The sequence below is a fragment of the Lactuca sativa genome, chromosome 3 (assembly GCF_002870075.4).
Source record: "Lactuca sativa cultivar Salinas chromosome 3, Lsat_Salinas_v11, whole genome shotgun sequence".
NCBI classification, from domain to species: domain Eukaryota; kingdom Viridiplantae; phylum Streptophyta; class Magnoliopsida; order Asterales; family Asteraceae; genus Lactuca; species Lactuca sativa.
In genome coordinates, this window is record NC_056625.2 from 23,859,433 (window position 1) to 23,879,074 (window position 19,642).

The window sequence follows — 19,642 nt, forward strand, 5'->3', positions numbered from 1 at the left end:
TGAACAAACTTTAAGGGCAAAAGAGAAAATGTGAATGGTGACCAATGAGGATCTCTTGAAATGAGTGGAACTTTTAATCAAATAGAAGGCATAGAAAGAAGAGGAGAACAATGTCGAGATGGTGGAATTGATCGCCAAAGTGAAGTCTAACGCTTTCATGGCTATTTTAGAAGCCAAGATCAAATTTGCTGAAGATGTGGCCAACGCAGGATCCTAGAATTTTGTTGGGTGGCGTGTAGCCCTAGCCAATTTAAAGGTGAACCTACTAACACTAGTGAGGATCCTAAAGGGCAACAGTCGAAGGCGAATGGGGGGGGGGGGGAGAAGACCTGAGGTAATGATGACCCAACCACGGTCTAGGCCTGTTAGATAAGAACATTTTACATGATTTTATACAAGACAATGTTTGTTTCTTATGGAATTGATGTACAACTTCTTCTTTTATTTATGGTTGATTCATACTTCCATGTTTGCACAACTGACTTATGTAGCAATAAGATTTCTAATGATTCTTGTATAATTAGGATCTTGACAAGATCACATCTTATAGGAGCTTTGAATAACCAAAAAATAGTTAGTCATCAATTTGGATTTTAAAATAGTTAAGATATTTTAAGATACCAAATCTTCAAACATTATGTAGAAAAAAATGATTTTAAAGGATAGATAGAAGCTGGTGTTCCTTTAGGTACATAAACATTTGACTTAGGATAAATTTAAAATTGTGATTCCTTCAACATAATATAAAAGTTTACGTATGGAAGGATCCTCACTTCATGATTTCATCATGAAAGACCCTTGTTGAGCTCTTACTTGTCACACTGGGTGGGGGTCCCTCTTTAAGAAATAGTTGAGAAGGAATTCGACTTCGAATGTAATTGGGAAGGATCCCTGTTTGTAATATGACAATGCTACAAGCCTTAGACATTTTCTCCAAAAAATCCCATCTTATGAAAATACGACAATGCTTAGAAAATTTTTGGGGAAAATCTCATCTTAAGATAAGACATTAATGTTATAAAACTTGGGAGATAGCTGGGGAAAATCCCAACTTAGAATAAAACGTCAGTGATATGAACTTTGGCAAATTACTATGGGAAATCCCAGCTCAAAGTAACACGTTAGTGTTATAAACCTTAAGAAATTATTGGAGAAGATCCCAAATTAAGATAACACGTTAGTGTAATAAACCTTATGTTTGAACGTTATGATCTTGACATATGTTCAGAGATAAGAGGGTTGCCAAGTCACTGAAGCGTGAATGATCCCCTTATCCACTTCGCCTAGTAAGATTTTATGCATCCAAGCGAGATGTAAAAAACTTAACTCGTATGAAAGAGTTAATTAGCTTTTTAATACTTAGAGGGGATTAAGTACCCTTAATCATAGGAGAATTGATCAGTCTTGTTCTGTTGTTACTTGGATACTTTCATATTGTAATCGACAAGATTATAGAATTATGTATTTATTGGATCCTTGGGTGATAGGATCCTCGAACTTTAGGATCCTATTTGTTGTATTAGGTGTCTAGGACCATAACTATAATTGGTATAAACTTGAATTGATAGTAGCATAGTCCTTTTAGGTTGCCTTCAAACCTGACAATTGAATAGGATAACTTTTAAGAGAGAGAGATGAATAATTTATTAATTTATTACTTGGTTAATAAATTAATGAGAAATCAAAATAAATGATTTATTAATGTTTTATTGAAATAATATATTAATTAGAAATCATATTGTTTAATTAATATATAATTAGAAATGAATTTGGAATTAATTTTTGGGTTAAAGGAATTAATTAAAAGCACAAGGACTAAAGGTGACAATGTTCAATAGTTGAGTATTGGGCAATTGTAGAACCTCCCTAAAGAGGGGGAATGAAATCTAGAGTGTCCTAGGGTTTCTTGGGCTCTAAGGGTGCCTTGGATGCCTTAGGGAGGAAGTTAAGGGATTAGGGTTATCTTGGATATACCTGTCTTATCCAATACCTTCCTAACACGTATATAAACCCTCATCAGGGTTGAATTTCGTCTAAGCCTTCCTTCTAAGAGCCTTGGACGATATTTTGGCTCCTTCCTTCTCTTTATATGGTTTTCTTTGGTTGTTAGGGTTTGTTTGTGAACCATTAGAGGCGCAAAACGTGTGGCGCTTACTACCAAAGGTCTTTTAAGCAAGGATTCAAGATTTTTTACAATAACAATCTTAAAGGTATGATTTCTAACCCTATTTCTTGTGAATTTTGAAATTCGTAGTCACCTTCTAGGGTTTCTAGTTTTGTTTTCAATGCTTGTATGTCTAATAGAGAAAACATAGATCCAATTTATTAGGGTTGCATGCACACATAGGAATTGTTTGTTATGCTCAAAACTCATCACTATGATGGCAGGATCATTTAATATTCGGATCCTTGCATGTTAGGATCCTTGACTGTTAGGATCCTTATGTTACTGCGCACAACAAACGTTAGTTGGGGGTGGGCGTGAGCTTGGTTAACGCCCCTCCGATGCTAAAGTTAGTAATGGTTTTTAGAAGAATAAAAGAATTAGATAAAAGTAGAGGGTAAAGAGAATGTACCTTAAGTTTGTTTTAAATGATCAATACAACTTACATGATGTATGCTTTTATATGGATGGCATTTCGGGATCTTAGCAAGTTGTTCCCTTTAAGGGTGGATAGCTACTATGCCCCCTTTCCTTCTTTGAATCAATAAGATATGGCCCTTCCTATTTAGGTGTCAATTTGCTCGCAGTGGGATCCTTGGTATTTTGAAAGTGTTCCTAAGTACCAAGTCACCTATCTGGATCCTTCTGACTTTGATGTTCTTGTTATAAGCCTTAGTGATCCTTTGTTGATGAGCAACAATACAGATCCTGGAAAGATCCTTTAGTTCATCTATAGTGTCAAGATCTTGGGCTAGGATCCTATTGATATTCTCTTGATCATGTAGTTGATATCTTGCCGTTGGGATTACAACTTTCGTAGGGATCATTAATTTTGGTGGGAGTTGGGAATCCTATCTTCCGTTGTTTGAGTTTCTTATAACAACAGCCATCATGCCAGTATTGTCATGCCCTCCTTCGATCTTTTATATGGAAGGAGATGTCGGACTCCTATCTATTGGGCAGAGGTTGGATAGAGGGTCATAGGAAGCATGGAGGTAGTGCTCAAAACGATCGAGCTAATAAAGCAGGTTAGATAGAGATTGCTGACGACTTAGAGCCGCCAGAAGAGTTATGCGGATCGGCGGTGCTCTGAGCTAGAGTTTAGGTGGGGGATGTAGTGCTTCTGAAGATGTTACCTTGAAAGGGTGTTATCCGCTTCAGGAAGTGGGGAAAGCTAGGCCCAAGGTTTATTGGCCCTTTTCGATTTTTGGCTCTAGTGCGCAAGGTGGCTTACTGGTTGGAGCTACCAAGGGAGTTGAGCCAGATTCATGATACTTTCCATGTTTCCCAGCCGAGGAAGTCTATAGTTGATGAGACACTTTTCGTTCCTTTAGAGGACATTCAGATCGATGATTGGCTGAACTACGTTGAGAAGTCTATGGCAATTATGGATCGGAAAGTGAAGGCCATAAGGAACAAGGTAGTGAACTTGGTCAAATTTCAGTGGCAACACCATAATGGCTCGAAATGGACGTGGGAACCCAATTCTTAGATACATGAGCACTATCCTGAGCTGTTTCCTGAGGAAGACTTCGAGGGTGAAGTCTAATTCTAGTGGAGGAGAATTGTAACATCCCATTATCAAGTATTATTATTATTGGTCTAAATTTTATCAAAAGTTGCATATTTGGTCCCTTGGCAAAAAGGCTTGCATTTTTTGTCGTACATTGGGCATACGTGCAACGTACCCGTGCGATATGGAATCACGAGTGATCAGCTAGTACGCAGGGTGTACGAGTAGTACGCCGAGCGTACTAGCCTAGACTCTAAACCCTAATTTTATGGGTTTCTTCTTATTTAAACCATCTTATAACCCGTTTGGGCCATTCTTATCAGCTACCATTCCCTTCTCAAACCCTGGTTTCGAGAGTAAGATATTTGTGTGAGCTTTGGGAGCTTACTGAGTGTTTTTGGTGCATTTTGTGGAAGAAGGAGTCTAAAGAAGAAGAAGTGGTTGCTTGCAAGCTTGTAGATCCAGAAACCTTTCCTCCTTGTGCATCTTTTTCAGGTATAAAGTTTATACGTTGATGAGATTTCTATTTGATCTACATAGTTGAAGTTTTATGAGATTTTGTCCCTAATAGGACCTTTATGAGTTTAGAGCACTCCAGGGAATTTTAGCTGTCATTTCATGCATTTTAGGACTTGTAGATTCATAAAAATTGTTTCTTGATTACTTCTTATGGTTCATGAATGAGTAAAGTAGTTTAAAGTGTGTTGGAAGTTAGAGTTTGTTGATTTGGTTCCTTCCTAGCCATGCAAAGTCGTAAAGTCAACGACTTTATGGACTAAGACAGCTTAGGATGGTCAAATCTGAAGTTCGGTTGGTTGTCTTAAAGGATTAAGACACAAAGTTGGTGAAAGTGGAAGCAAATGGAGTACGTCGGGCGTACTCCTGGCTACACCCCGTGTAGCTAGTTCCGCCACCGATGGGTCATTGATTTCGTTGTACGCCCAACGTGCGCGTTGGGCAGATGACTTTTGTCGAATTTTAACTTTTGGTAAAGATTTAGGGTTTTGGACTATAAGAAGGGCAAAATAGTCTTTATGACCTTAGAGAATTTAGCTGTGGAATTTGGACTCACAATTATTAATTAGGGCTAATTATTTTGTTGTCTGGGTGGAGTCTAGTTCCGACAATTCGGTGTGAGATTTATTTGTCGGCAGTATCAGGTGAGTCTCCTCACTTATTCTTACCTATGTGGTAGAATAGTTGTATTTGTGATGACCAGTTGGGTCTACTGTAGTTTTCTATTATGTTGTTATGTGTGACTGAGATTGCGGATAGTCTCCAGGGTTGCTCATAACCCATAGGGCGTGTTGTTGCCCTTTGGGACTACTGATAATCCATAGGGTTGTTGATAACCTATAGTTGTTTATTTTATGTTGTGTTATATGAGGTATCTTGGGAACTCACTAAGCTTCGTGGTTACAGTTTTTGATTTATGTATTTCAGGTACTTCTGAGGACTGTGGGAAAACGAATGTCTGATTGTACACACTCGTTGGGAGATTTGTTACTCTGATAGTTTGAGAACTCTGATAATTTCGGATAATGTTTGTTTTGGATAATTATGTGTTTAATAACTTGGTTTGTGAAACATTGTTTTTGTAAAATTAAAAATGAAATTTTGGCCTAAAATTCGACATGTTACATAGGAACCATTTATGCATAAACTTATTTCTATTGTAATCATTTATATTACTAAAGAATAAATATAACAAACATATAGTAGTTTATTTTGTATTATTTATTAATAAAAATTATTTACATATCTTTTATTTTTATTATTGTGATCTTCCTTTTCATGTTGTTGAAGATAAATACTATACTTCAACGATTATATTTTTTTATAAAATATTCAACTTTTTATTAATTTAAATATAATACTATTTTTTTAATTTCCAATCTATCATACTTAATTTTTTTCATTTAAACTAGCAGAAAAACTCGGGCTTCGCCCCGGGCCGTTTTTTGTGTTTTTTATGAAAAAATATAAAAGTTTTGACTGTAAGGACCAAAAGTATCAAAATGGCTAAAAATTAAATGAGTTTGAATTAGCAAGTTTTTAGAAAAGGGACCAAAGTTGTCAATTCCTTAAGTTTAGTAGCCAAATTTTGAATATTAAAAGGTTCCTAAAATGTTTCACAAACCAAGTTATTAAACACATAATTATCCAAAACAAACATTATCCAAAATTATCAGAGTTCTCAAACTATCACAGTAACAAATCTCCCAACAAGTGTGTACAATCAGACATTTGTTTTCCCACGGTCCTCAGAAGTACCTGAAATACATAAATCAACAACTGTAAGCACGAAGCTTAGTGAGTTCCCAAGATACCTCATACAACACAACATAAAATAAACAACTACAGGTTATCAACAACCCTATGGATTATCAGTAGTCCCAAAGGGCAACAACACGCCCTATGGGTTATGAGCAACCCTGGAGACTATCCGCAATCTCAGTCACACTGTAATTTTCTATTATGTTGTTATGTGTGACTGAGATTGCGGATAGTCTCCAGGGTTGCTCATAACCCATAGGGCGTGTTGTTGCCCTTTGGGACTACTGATAATCCATAGGGTTGTTGATAACCTATAGTTGTTTATTTTATGTTGTGTTGTATGAGGTAGCTTGGGAACTCACTAAGTTCCGTGCTTACAGTTGTTGATTTATGTATTTCAGGTACTTCTGAGGACCGTAGGAAAACGAATGTCTGATTGTACACACTCGCTGGGTGATTTGTTACTGTGATAGTTTGAGAACTCTGATAATTTCGGATAATGTTTGTTTTGGATAATTATATGTTTAATAACTTGGTTTGTGAAACATTGTTTTTGTAAAATTAAAAATGAAATTCTTGGCCTAAAAATTTTGATTCTAATGACCAAAAGTGACAAAATGGCTAAAGAATTATAAGGATTGGAATTAGCAAGTTTTTAGAAAAGGGACAAAAGTCGTCAAATTCTTAAAGTTTTGTGGCCAAACTTTGAATATTAAAAGGTTCCTAAAAATTGAAAAAAAATTTGATTCAAATGACCAAAAGTGTCAAAATGGGTAAAAAGGGGCAAAGTTGACAAAAAATAGGCAAGTTTACTATAAGGGGTTGCAATCAGCAAGTTTTAGAAAATGGACAAAAGTTGTCAAATCCTTAAAGCTTTGTAACCAAACTTTAAATATTAAAAGGTTCCTAAAAAATAACCAAAAATGTCAAAATGGATAAAAAAGAGGGACCAATTATATCAAACCTTTAGGAACTTTATTGTTCGTAAGGGAACATCAAATTAATATATAATATATATATATATATATATATATATATATATATATATATATATATATATATATATATATATATATGTCAAATAAACAATTAAATTTCAAAAATATGTATTTTTTAAATGTAGTTTTTAACTTAAATGACAACATAATTTTTCATATATATATATATATATATATATATATATATATATATATATATATATATAAATAAGTGAATATGTGATTGTTATGTACTTAAGCTTAGGTATAAATACTTTTGAACGACGTTGTTTTAAACAAAACATATTCAATTTCATTTTCTCTTATTTTTGTTTTAATATAATACCTTTAAATTAGTTAGATTATGGATGAAAACGATCAAATATATTTTTTTTTGCAAATAATTCATTGAACTTTATAGGAAAAGTAAAAAATCAATATTTTGTAATGAATATAACTAAAAAATGTCGTCAGTCAATTGAAAACTATATCCAATAATTTGTGAAAACCTTGATTGAGTTATTGCATGTTCTTCTTTTATCTTTTATTTTATTAGTTTTTATTTTAAATTTAGTAGGGTTGATTAAATGGTCATGATTTTTAATGTTTAAGTTCTTAGACACAATGAAGAAAAAAAACATAAATTTGATGGGTAATATAGCAAGTCACGTGATTAAATGGTCAAGATTTTCAATGCTTTAAGTTCTTAGATATAATGAAGAAAAAAAACATAAATTTGATGGGTAGTATAGCAAGTCATGTGATTAAGGAAAAATAGTAAGTGAGATATATATAATTATTAGTTTGGTATGACTAAATCAAAACTACATAGTTTGGAAGGTTCTACATATAACCTTAGGTACAAAACAACCACAAATTCCTTAAGCCACACACACACACACACACACACACACACATATATATATATATATATATATATATATATATATATATATATATATAAAGACATTTATTGTGTGGATGTGTGGACAATGTTATTTTGTGAGAATGACAAAGAAAATATGTTGTTTCATAATGTGAATACGTTGAATCATATATAACTATTGTCACTATCATGCATTTTCACTAATTAAATCGTTTATAACGTTATTATAAACTTTTTTTTATTCTCATTCTATTAGAATGTTGTCAGAATGTTTATTGAATCGTATTCTATAAAAATGAAAATGAGTGAAAAACAATGTGTGAGAAGAAAAATGAAAAAGAGTTAGTGAGAATGCATGAAAATGACAATAGTTGTGTAAGTTTTAACATATTAACATTACTAAACAACATATTATCTTATTAATTCTTATACAATAACACTGTTCACACATCCACACAATAGTTGTTCATCCACATTATAACCTAGCTATATATATATATATATATATATATATATATATATATATAGAGAGAGAGAGAGAGAGAGAGAGGATCTTTTGAAAACTAAAAAAACATTAAAAAAATTATAGTTAAAGATATCTAATAATTTTTTTGGCTTTGGAAACATAAAAATCATATATATATATATATATATATATATATATATATATATATATATATATATATATATATATATATATATATATATATATATATATGGGAAAAGTGAATATGTGGTTGTCATGTATGTAATATTAGGTATAGAACCATCAAAATTGACTTCATTTTGATTAAAAAAACACAATGTTTTTCATTGTTAGCTTATTCCTATTACTTTTGAACTCATATTATTTTTGATTTAATAATTTATCCTCAACATCTATGTATTTTGAATGTGTTGTTTATATTATTAGACATTTAGAAGGCTACATAACTTTCTTTGACACCTACCATATATACACTTGCATGGTTCTTTTTGATGTGTTATGGGAAGAAGTTTATTGGGTTTTTAATGAAGAATTTCAATCTTTCACTATAGTTTTCTATATTAAATTTGAATATGAAGGCTTATAGGTAGTTGATAATGTAGTGTTATACATGGTTTGTGGTGCAAAATTAAATATTTAAAACTCCATAAAAATATGTAAAAATCCTATCATCTAGTCTAATAGAGGATACAAGAAAGATGGTAGAGAGATTTGATTGCATTTAATTAAAACTATTTAGTTTTTTATGGTTCTATAACTAATATTAGGTACATAACAGCCACATATTCCCTAAGCCCTATATATATATATATATATATATATATATATATATATATATATATATATATATATATATATATATATAAGAAATTTTTTGTAAACCGATTTGCAAAAAAGTAGTAATTTTTTTTATTGTCGACATGCATATTATATATCATTTGACGTATCATGAAGTTAATAAATAATGCTTGTTTTTCACTTTTAAAAATACAGATAAATAAATAAAGGCTCCATTGATTAATGAATATGCATTTTAATGAATATTCATAATACTTGACAAATGTCGACTTTGCTTTTTAAAAGAATAGAAAATAAATAAATCGAACTTTAGATATAAAAGTTTTACACTTTATGGTAGATAATAATTTGTTTGACTACTCAATTAATTATTATTATTATTATTATTATTATTATTATTTAAAAGACAAATCTAGCATGCTTCTAACCTACACCTAAAATTCATCTATACCTATGACGGAACTCGAACCTTTAACCTCAAGGAGAAAGAAGAACATCGAATACCGGTCGACTAAAAGTCATTTGATGTTTGTTACTCAAATGATAATTAGATAATAACACATAGAGAATATATAAACTCTATGGCTCTTTGCCCTAAATCCAAACCTTACACTAACATCACTCGGCAATTTGAACGGGAGGAGATGATTATACTAGAAAACAAAAAACAAAGAATATAAATCATAGACAAAGCTAAAAAGTAGAAACTAGAGCTTTAGTGCAGTCAACGTTGGAAATAGGTAGAGTTCCGACGATATTGATTACAGTGGATCTTATGGGCACAAGAGGGAAGATGACAAAGATCAAGAACTGGAAGCATCGGCGGTAGTGACGACGGCTGGATATGCAGGCGGTAGTGACGACAACGACAATGTCAATAACTAGATGCAAAGGTGGTGGGGAAGAACTGATGCTCCAACGAAGTTGACACTAGAAGTAGCTAGAGTTTTCTATAGAAATAGAAAGATGATAAGATTTGAGAAGGGGGAAATAATTGGACAGGAAATGCACCTCCGACAACTATTAGAGAATGTCGTCAGAGGTGTAGGTCAACAACCAAGAATTACGATGAAAAACAGATGATAAGTCACTAATACCATAATATATAATAACTTGTTTGATACTATTTGACAGTTAAATATAAATATAAAAGTATACATAAATCTAAAATTTTTGATGTAACCCCTAACCCTATACATTAACACTTTCTTTATTTATGAAATAAAGAGTTATTGCTTAAATATCATTTTATTAGTTTATAAGGATTTATAATGTTTATTTTTTTCCGAAGAAAACCTTATATGATTTTATTGTTTAATTTTTAAATTTTTTTTTTGCTAATCGAACACAAAATTTAAAATGAATTGTTAGTTTTTAAACTTATAACGTTAATTATTTTGGAGTTTGTGCTTATCATTTTTTAGGAAAAACCAAATATATATATATATATATATATATATATATATATATATATATATATATATATATATATATAGAGAGAGAGAGAGAGAGAGAGAGAGAGAGAAAGAGAGAGAGAGAGAGAGAGAGAGAGAGAAAGAAGCGAATCCATAAATTTTGTTGATCGAAAGCACTAATGATCATCTATATGGTCGACTCAAATTAAAATAATTAAGTCGGTTCAAAATGGTTAAATTTTCTATTTCATTTTGATGATAAAAATTTGCACAAATAATGTACTCAATTCGTTTTGCAAATGTAGGTTAAAATACCAAACGCAAATGACTACTCTTTTACTCGATATCAAAAATGAAAATAGACGGTTAACTAATAATGAGTTACACACAACCCCTTGAATTTTCTACAAGCTATATAAAGTTCACTGGGTTTTAAAGAAAGTTCTTTGAATTTTCACATAAACCTGCAAAAACACATGAACTTTTCAGAAGTATACTCTTTAAACTTGTGAATTTATAAGTTTTCAAGATCTCTAAATCATGCAGCTGTGTTATGTGTTTCACATAAACCATGCGGCGTTGCATTCCAGTCAATTAGATGAGTGATGATGATATAACTAGAAATCTAGATAATTTATGGGAAAATTTCATATATACCCTAAATAAAGAAGGAAATATCATATTTGCCCTATTTAATTCCTAAATATCGTATATACCCTAAATAAGCATCTATAATATCATATTTGCCCTAAATGTTTTTTAAATATTTTATAATCATTTTAAATCATTATTTTTATACATCGACTGTTATACCCCTTTTATAAAACTATATTTAAAATTTCATATATACCCTGGAATTGTCAAAATATCATATTTACCCAAAATTATCATTTTATGACTTAGTATAAACAAAAGTGTTTTAATCGATTAAAATCTTATTTTATATGTTTATTATTAAAAAAAATTTATCGATTATATTTGTCATTAGAAAGATAAATAATAACGATGAGAAATGATAAGGTAGGATATTATATCATCTCACCATTCGACACAACACTCCAACGTAACAATCTTTTACTCACTCATTAATATGTCCCACTTTATGGTTTATAAGTTTTTGTTTGAAAATTTCTTACTTTCGTTTTTGTAGTGTTAATGCAAATCTATATATGGTATTAGTAAAGGAGCTAGCACAGATATTGGAAAGGCTCGACATATAGGTGTATAATCACATAAAACACACTTCATGCATGTATAAGCAAGAACCAGAGATGAAATCACTAGAGATATGAATGACGTATTACCTGGTGTCGAAGTCGCTAATATTAGAATGGCTAATCGGCTATGATCAGTCGAGGTTTTCTGGACTAGATGACGACGGGGCAAGAATGATGAAGGCGACAATTGCATCTTTCATCAACGTAGGGCTTTGGTAATTTGTTTGGAAAGGGGTATTATGGTCAATTTGTTTATTTTTTATAATTAAAATGATTTTAAATAATAATTACTAATTATAAAAGTATTAAAATTTAAAATTAGGGAAAATATGATATTATGGTTGTTTATTTAGGATATATATGATATTTAGATATTAGTTAGGGTAAATATGATATTTCCTTCTTTATTTAGAGAATATATGAAATTCTCCCTTAATTTAGATGGGGTTTAAAGGTTTATGTTTTAGATATTACTTTTTACCTTCACCCGTTAAGGGCACCTATTATAGAAAACAATATTTAAGCCCGATTTACATACCAAATGTATGGTTAATTAAACGTTATTGGAGGCATGTTCTCCCAATCGCATATATATATATATATATATATATATATATATATATATATATATATATATATATATATATATATATATATATATATATATATATATATATATATATAAAAGAAAAAGTTCAATAGAAAACCATAATTATGGGTTTTTCAAGAAACCAAATCTTTTTTTCAATTTCTAGAGCTTATTCTTTATCGAAAAAAAATCTAAAAATATCTAAATTCATATATTAACATTGTGAATGTGAAAAATATTTTTCGGATTCACCGTGTGAATCCGGATTCACGTTGTGAATTTTCGAAGACTCACATTGTGAATTTGACGAAAAAAAATTTCGAATTTTATATCATTGGAAAAAGGATAAAAAGTTATGAATTTATGTATTTTTAGTTTTTTTTTATAAAAAATAAGTTCTAAAATTTGAAAAAAAAGATTGGTTTCTTAGTTAATTATGGTTCTCTATTGAACCTCATCCTATATATATATATATATATATATATATATATATATATATATATATATATATATATATATATATATATATATATATATATATATATATATATATATATATATATATATATATATAGGCGAATGCCCGTACGTTGCACAGAAAGACCTATGTAGTTGAAATATTTACAAATATATGTTTTTTTAAATATAATAATAACATTGTTGTTAAATTTGATATAATAAATTGTATACTAAATTGATATAATATATTGACTATTTTGAATTATATGATAATATATACATCTTTTATAACTGCATAATCTCAATCGTTTGAATGACTTCTATCTGCGAGTTATTCATAAATAAAATTAAATATAATATATGGTTTAATGTTATTTATAGTTGTTGTTATTGTTAATTAATTTTTTAAAATTTATTTGTTTAACGTTTTAATTTATATCATTATAATTATTTAAAACAACAAACATTATTTTTTTTTATTTTAAAGGTAACAATATAATTATTCATAAAGAGTTATTTTTTAACTATTGTTATTATAAGATATTTTAAGCTACTTATATGAAAACTTTTAACGATTATAAAAATATATTTAGAAAATATTTTAGTTAAATTGAGATTACAATTTAGTTTTTGTATTTAGCACTATAATTTATCACTTTTAACTATTCACAAAATATTCATTGGATTTTTTTAAGTGGAATTGAAATTTATATTTAAGATGACATTGTAATTTTATATTTAAATTAACAATTTAATTATTTTTTTAAAACTATTCAAAAGTTATAACTTTAAACTGATAATGGTTTATATACAATGACATATTAAATTTGATAATATTAAATTTGATACATTAAGTATAATATGTCAACAGTTAAAGTCACTTTATCAGTAGATGTAATATATTATTTTAATATTGAAGTTTTGTTTATTTATGGTTACACTTTAGATTTGATATTTATTTAACCTTATTAACCAAATTATAATCATTATTAGAAAGACATTATAACTTATCACTTTTAATTATTTACAAAATATTTTTTTGGGTTGTTTATGTTAAACTAAAATTTATATTTAAGTTGACCATGTAATATGATATTTAAATTAATAATTTAAGTATTGTATACAAATTGTTCAAAATTTATAGCTTTAAAATGCTAATTATTCACATCCGAAAATATATTAAAATTAATAAATTAACTACAATATGTTAAAAGTTCAAAAAAATATAACTTTATATGTAGACGGAAAGATATTTTTTAATATTGAAATTTAGTTTATATATGATTACACTTTAGGTTTGATATTTATTTAACTTTATTAACCAACTTATAATCATTATTATAAATATATTGAAAAGACATGGGAGTTTTAAATGAATGTGGTGAAAGGAAAAATGCATGGGAGTTTAAATGAATGTGGTGAAAGGAAAAATATTTCATTTATAGTATAGTACTAGGCGAATACCCGCGCGTTGCGCATAAACACCTATATAGTTGAAATCTTTACAAATATATGTTTTTTTTTAAATATAACAATAACGTTGTTGTTAAATTTGATATAATACTTCATATACTAAACTGGTATAATATATTGATTATTTTGAATTATTTGATAATATATACATCTATTAAAACTGTATAGTCTCAACCGTTTGAATGACTTCTACGCGCGAGTTACTCATGAATAAAATTAAATATAATATATGGCTTAATGTTATTTATAGTTTTTGTTATTGCTAATTAATTTTTTAAAAATTATTTTTCTTAACGTTTTAATTTCTATCATTATAATTATTTAAGACATCATACATTGTTTTTTGATTTTAAAGGTAACAATATAATCATTTATATAGAGTTATTTTTAACTGTTGTTATTGTAAGTTATTTTTGTTGGATTAGTGTCTAAGTCCATAACTATTTTGGTATGTACTTGACCCGATGGTGCATGGTCCTTTTGGGTTGCCTTCACCAAAGCAACTTGATAGGATGAATTATGGAGAGAAAGGATTAAATATGAAATATTAATATATTATGAGAATAATATATTAAAGGAGAAATCATATTGGTTAATTAATATTAGTCAATAATTAATTGGTAATTAGTTTTGTGACTAAAAGAGATTAATTAAACTTAAGGGACTGGAATTGTAATTATAAGATAATTGCAATTTGGGCCATGGATTGTCTTATATTAAGAAGTGGACGAATTCTATGGGGAAGCCCATAAGAAATCGTCCAAGGCCTTAAGGAAAGGAGTCAATGGGTTGCTTAGGGCTTGAGCATCCAAATTAGGGTTTCCTTGTTAGATAACCCTAATAGCCTCACTATATATAGAACCCTTAAGGCTAAAAAAACGTGGCTAAGCGTCCTTTTAGGGTTAGAACACGTTTTGGGCAGCCTCCATCTTCTCTCCTCCTCATCCTCTTGCTCTTGGTGTTTGTGAACCATTAGAGGAGTGACATTTGTGACTCTAAGCTTTCTAAAGTCAATACAAGGAGGACTTGAGAATGTTATTGCTACATAACAATCAAGGTATGATCTAAACCCATTCTTATGTTAATATGATTACTTGTATGCTAGAATTAGGGTTTATAGTCTTGGATAACTTGCATGTACAATAGAGAAACCTAGATCCAAGCATTAGGGTTTGTATGAGCACATAGGATATTCTTATGACCAAAACCCATCAGTGGTATCAGAGCCTAGATTGGTTTCTATTGTATTGATGCCTTGTATGTTGAAAAAATTCGTTTTTTGTGGTTCTGCTTGCTGAACTCGTCGAGTCTATAGATGAACTCGCCGAGTTCATGCTAACTCGACGAGTCCATGCCTGACTCGACGAGTCGGCTGGTCAGTAAGAGGGAAAACCGGGATTTCTTGCTGTTTTTGCTTGAGGATACTTGTCTTATCATATTAGATCAATATAAATCCGATTTTTTGATATATATATATATATATGACTATATTCTTGATCTAATTGAAGATATTTATCAATTAATAAACTATTTGTTTCCTTATGTGATAATTGATTAATTATTTTGATTAAATTGGTAAATTGTTTTGGAAGAAATCATTAAATAAATCATATATGGATAATTATGTGATTAAATGTTAATTTAGATTATTTGTTATTTGATCCTTATGTTATGAAATGTTTCATATTTTCCCCTTGAGGTTTTATAGTTTAAATTTGACCTCAAAAGTTTTGTTGTTTTGAAATTTAAATAGTTGAAACCCTAATGTTTTGAAAAAGGTTTCAAAACTTGCCCTTAAGTTTTGGAATTTAAATTTTGATTAATAGTTTAATTTTGATGTATATTTAAATTCTAAACCTTAATGTGATGAAATGTTTCAAAACATGCCCTCAAGTTTTGGAATTTAAAAGTTGATTAAAGGTTTAATTTAGGAATGTTAAATTCTAAAACCCTAGTATTGTTTTGAAAAGTTCAAATCACACCCTTATGGTTTTATTAATTATTTAAGGTGTATAATTAAAAGAGGTTTAATAAATCCATAAAAGTTTAGGTTTACAATTTAATTGAATTAAAAGTATGATTATTAAATTTGACCACCTAGTATTATAAAAGTTTTAAAATACACCATATACTATATATAACATTAAAAGTCTAACATTATATATATATATATATATATATATATATATATATATATATATATATATATATATATATATATATATATATATATATATATATATATGTATGAGTAAAAGTCAGTCTTACCGTTAGTAGGCCTCATTCACAAAGCTGGTCTATAAGAGGTGTTTAAGGAAATTGCCTATAAAATGGCGATTAAATGGGTATCCACTCTTACCCACCGCACTCCTGACTAGTGGAGGGTCGTTAGCCGAACGGGTAGGATAGGACGAAACCTTCCATTATAAGTATATTGAAGTACAAAAGTAGCTAAATGTTTTCAAATTCCCAATCTTAGTTACTTAGGCAAAGTGAATTGATGCAATTCCATGAAATTACACTTTGTGCCCTTGCGAAGACGTTAGTGGAGCGTGTGTGGTTTACCGGCACACTAAATGGTTCTAAGAAAAGGTAGCAAAGGATGACTCAATGTTTGTCATAGTTCGGTGGAGCGTGTGTGGTTTACCGGCACATCGAATAGGTGACTGTAACGTGTGGGGGCACCATGTAGTTTGCATGGTTATTCACACCCGCTTTGTGATCCTCGGCATCCCAGTCACAAACAAGAGGGACATATCGAGATTTAAACATGCCATTGAAATGTTCAATGAATCTCATAGGATCTAGGAGTTTTCATATATTTAAAACTTAAATTTCTTTTTCGTTTTTCATGGTGGAAATTAGTGAATCGTCATTCACTTACCTTCAAATGTTCTGAAATTTGGGTTACGGCATCCCTCTCCCGAGTTGTAGAATATTGTGTTGGGTCCTAGCCTTAGTATCTCATTTGGGTGATTTGCTAAGGACTCAATCAATCAACTAACTTGAATTCGTTTTCTCCCATTTTGTAGATGTCAAAGTTCGACAACTATGGTCTTCCCAAATCCCGTGGAACAAGCTTTTTACATGAAGATGATATTCCACGATTCGATCGAGGAACAAGAGATCATACTTCACTTCCTCCACCTCCTCCAATTATTCTCCCTAACCCACAAGTTTGAAGGCTTGAAAAGTTCAAACTCACTCAAGCCCTTTTGGCAAGTAAACATAAAGAAGGAAAGTCAGTGTGTGCACACGTCCTAGGGATGAAGTCACACATTGATATTTTAAGAATGTTGGGATCCGTTCTCTGTGAGGAGATGGCTGTGAATTGGGTTTTGCAGTCACTTCCTGAATCATATAATGAGTTCAAAAGAAAGTATTATATGGTGGATCATGACGACAACCTCATTGACCTAACTTACATGCTCATTACTGCTGAATCAGAAATGATTTGGCGAAGCAATGGAGCGTATTTGTTGGGAAAGTCAACCAACCATGCTTCCGAGGACGTTCTAGGAGAACCGACCTGCGTTTGCTTCCAAAAGAAAGGGCGTTGGATGTAAGTCTGCCCAAAGAGCCTGAAGTGTCTAGAAGATGGGAGAGTGAAAGAGTATGGCTGCGCTTCAGGTAAAATCCACTATCTAACTTCGTTAAGTTCCTATTCATTGATTATTAATACATTATGTGATAAGATTGCATTTGAATGTTTTGCAGGATCGGTGAAAAGAAAGGAAGCTTGGTGAAAGAGCAAGATGAATCTAATCACAAGGAATGGATCTTGATCGCATGGACTTGAAGATTAGATTTTGAGCTTAGATAGTTATGATAGAGTTGTTAGAAATTTTCCTTTTGAAATACATAGTTTTCAATGGACTTTGCATTGTAAGGACAAATGTTTTCCGCTGTTTTTATAAATAAAATAAATTTTGGTTTGACTTATTTATTTATTTGTTTATTTCCTTGCAATGAAATCGTTATGAAAATTGGTGTTTGCATATTTCTACAACAAATCGATATGATTCTTATTTATGGTGTTTATGGAAAAGTCGAGAATTTATCAAATTGGGAGAGTTTCTCATCGCCCAAGTTTCAATTGGACAGAAATTTGGAATCACGCAACTTGGTTGCACGATGAATGAGAAATTTCATATTTGGAAATTAGACTAATTCATTGACAAAGTGTCAAGTGAAGGACTAGGAGATCGAGTACACAAAGTTGTGTGTTGATCAAGTCCACCATAAGAGTAACAAGATATTCGTCATGATTTACTAAAGGTTTAGTAAATATGATTATACTTATAAGATTAAGTGTAATTCTGAATTGATTAAAAAAAGGTTTAAATCAATAGCAGAACGAAAAGAATCAAGTAGGCAGAAAGATAAAAGTTTCTCCATTCTAAGAAGAAGGGAGAGTACCTTTTATGCTCTATGATAGGTCTTAATGATTAAGAACCATATCTCAATTAATCCTCTAAGAGAGTCTTAGTACAATTGCATGTCTAAGAAGAGGATTCAAGAATTGAAGAAATGGTTAAATCAAGAAGTCAATCATACTTCGTTCCAAAACAAGTCTTAGAGTTAAGATTGTGACATTGAGTGAAAAGTATTAAGAAGGTTTATAACATTCATCAAATGTGGAAAGTTGTGATGTCTTGGATAAGACAAAGACCAACTAAGACCAATTTATGAAGTGTTTTGATAAAAAACTACACTAACTCTTGAATATTTGGTTGTCAAGAAATGTTTATTGACAAGAGAATCTTATATTTCAAGGAGTCAGTGGTTGTCTTAATGCTCTTGAAAGGTTTCAAGAACAAATCAAAATAGACCTTATCGATCATCACTAGCACACGAGTTGAGGTTTACAACCTATCGTGTTGACATTATTTTGTTTCTGTGCCAATCCAATCGAGTTAATTATGCATGTGAGTCCTATGAGTTATCATTTGAATGCATAAAAGGCAAGGACCTTGATCAATGGAAAGTACATTGATAAGAAAAAGGTGAGCTGCTTAACTACTTGGAAGACATGGTGGGCAGCTGTGCTACCATAAGGCAAGAAATCGAGATTAAGAAAGTTTGATCCATATGAGTTTGAATTTGTCGTAAACTTTGGTTTTAACAAATTCACATGGATAGGAACACATACACCGTTTAAATCTAAGTGTCATAAGATTTCCTCCTTCATGAAAATGATTGTGAGGAAATGCTTTCACTAAGAAAGATTTTAAGAAGATAGTGATTGTAAAATTGCATTCTCGAATTCGATCATGGTTACGGTATCCCTTTCCATGATTTGAATTATGAGGTTTGGCAATTAGTCTTAATTGTTTAGACACACATATGAACTATCTAAGGCAAAGGTGTATAAGTTCAAAAAGCCT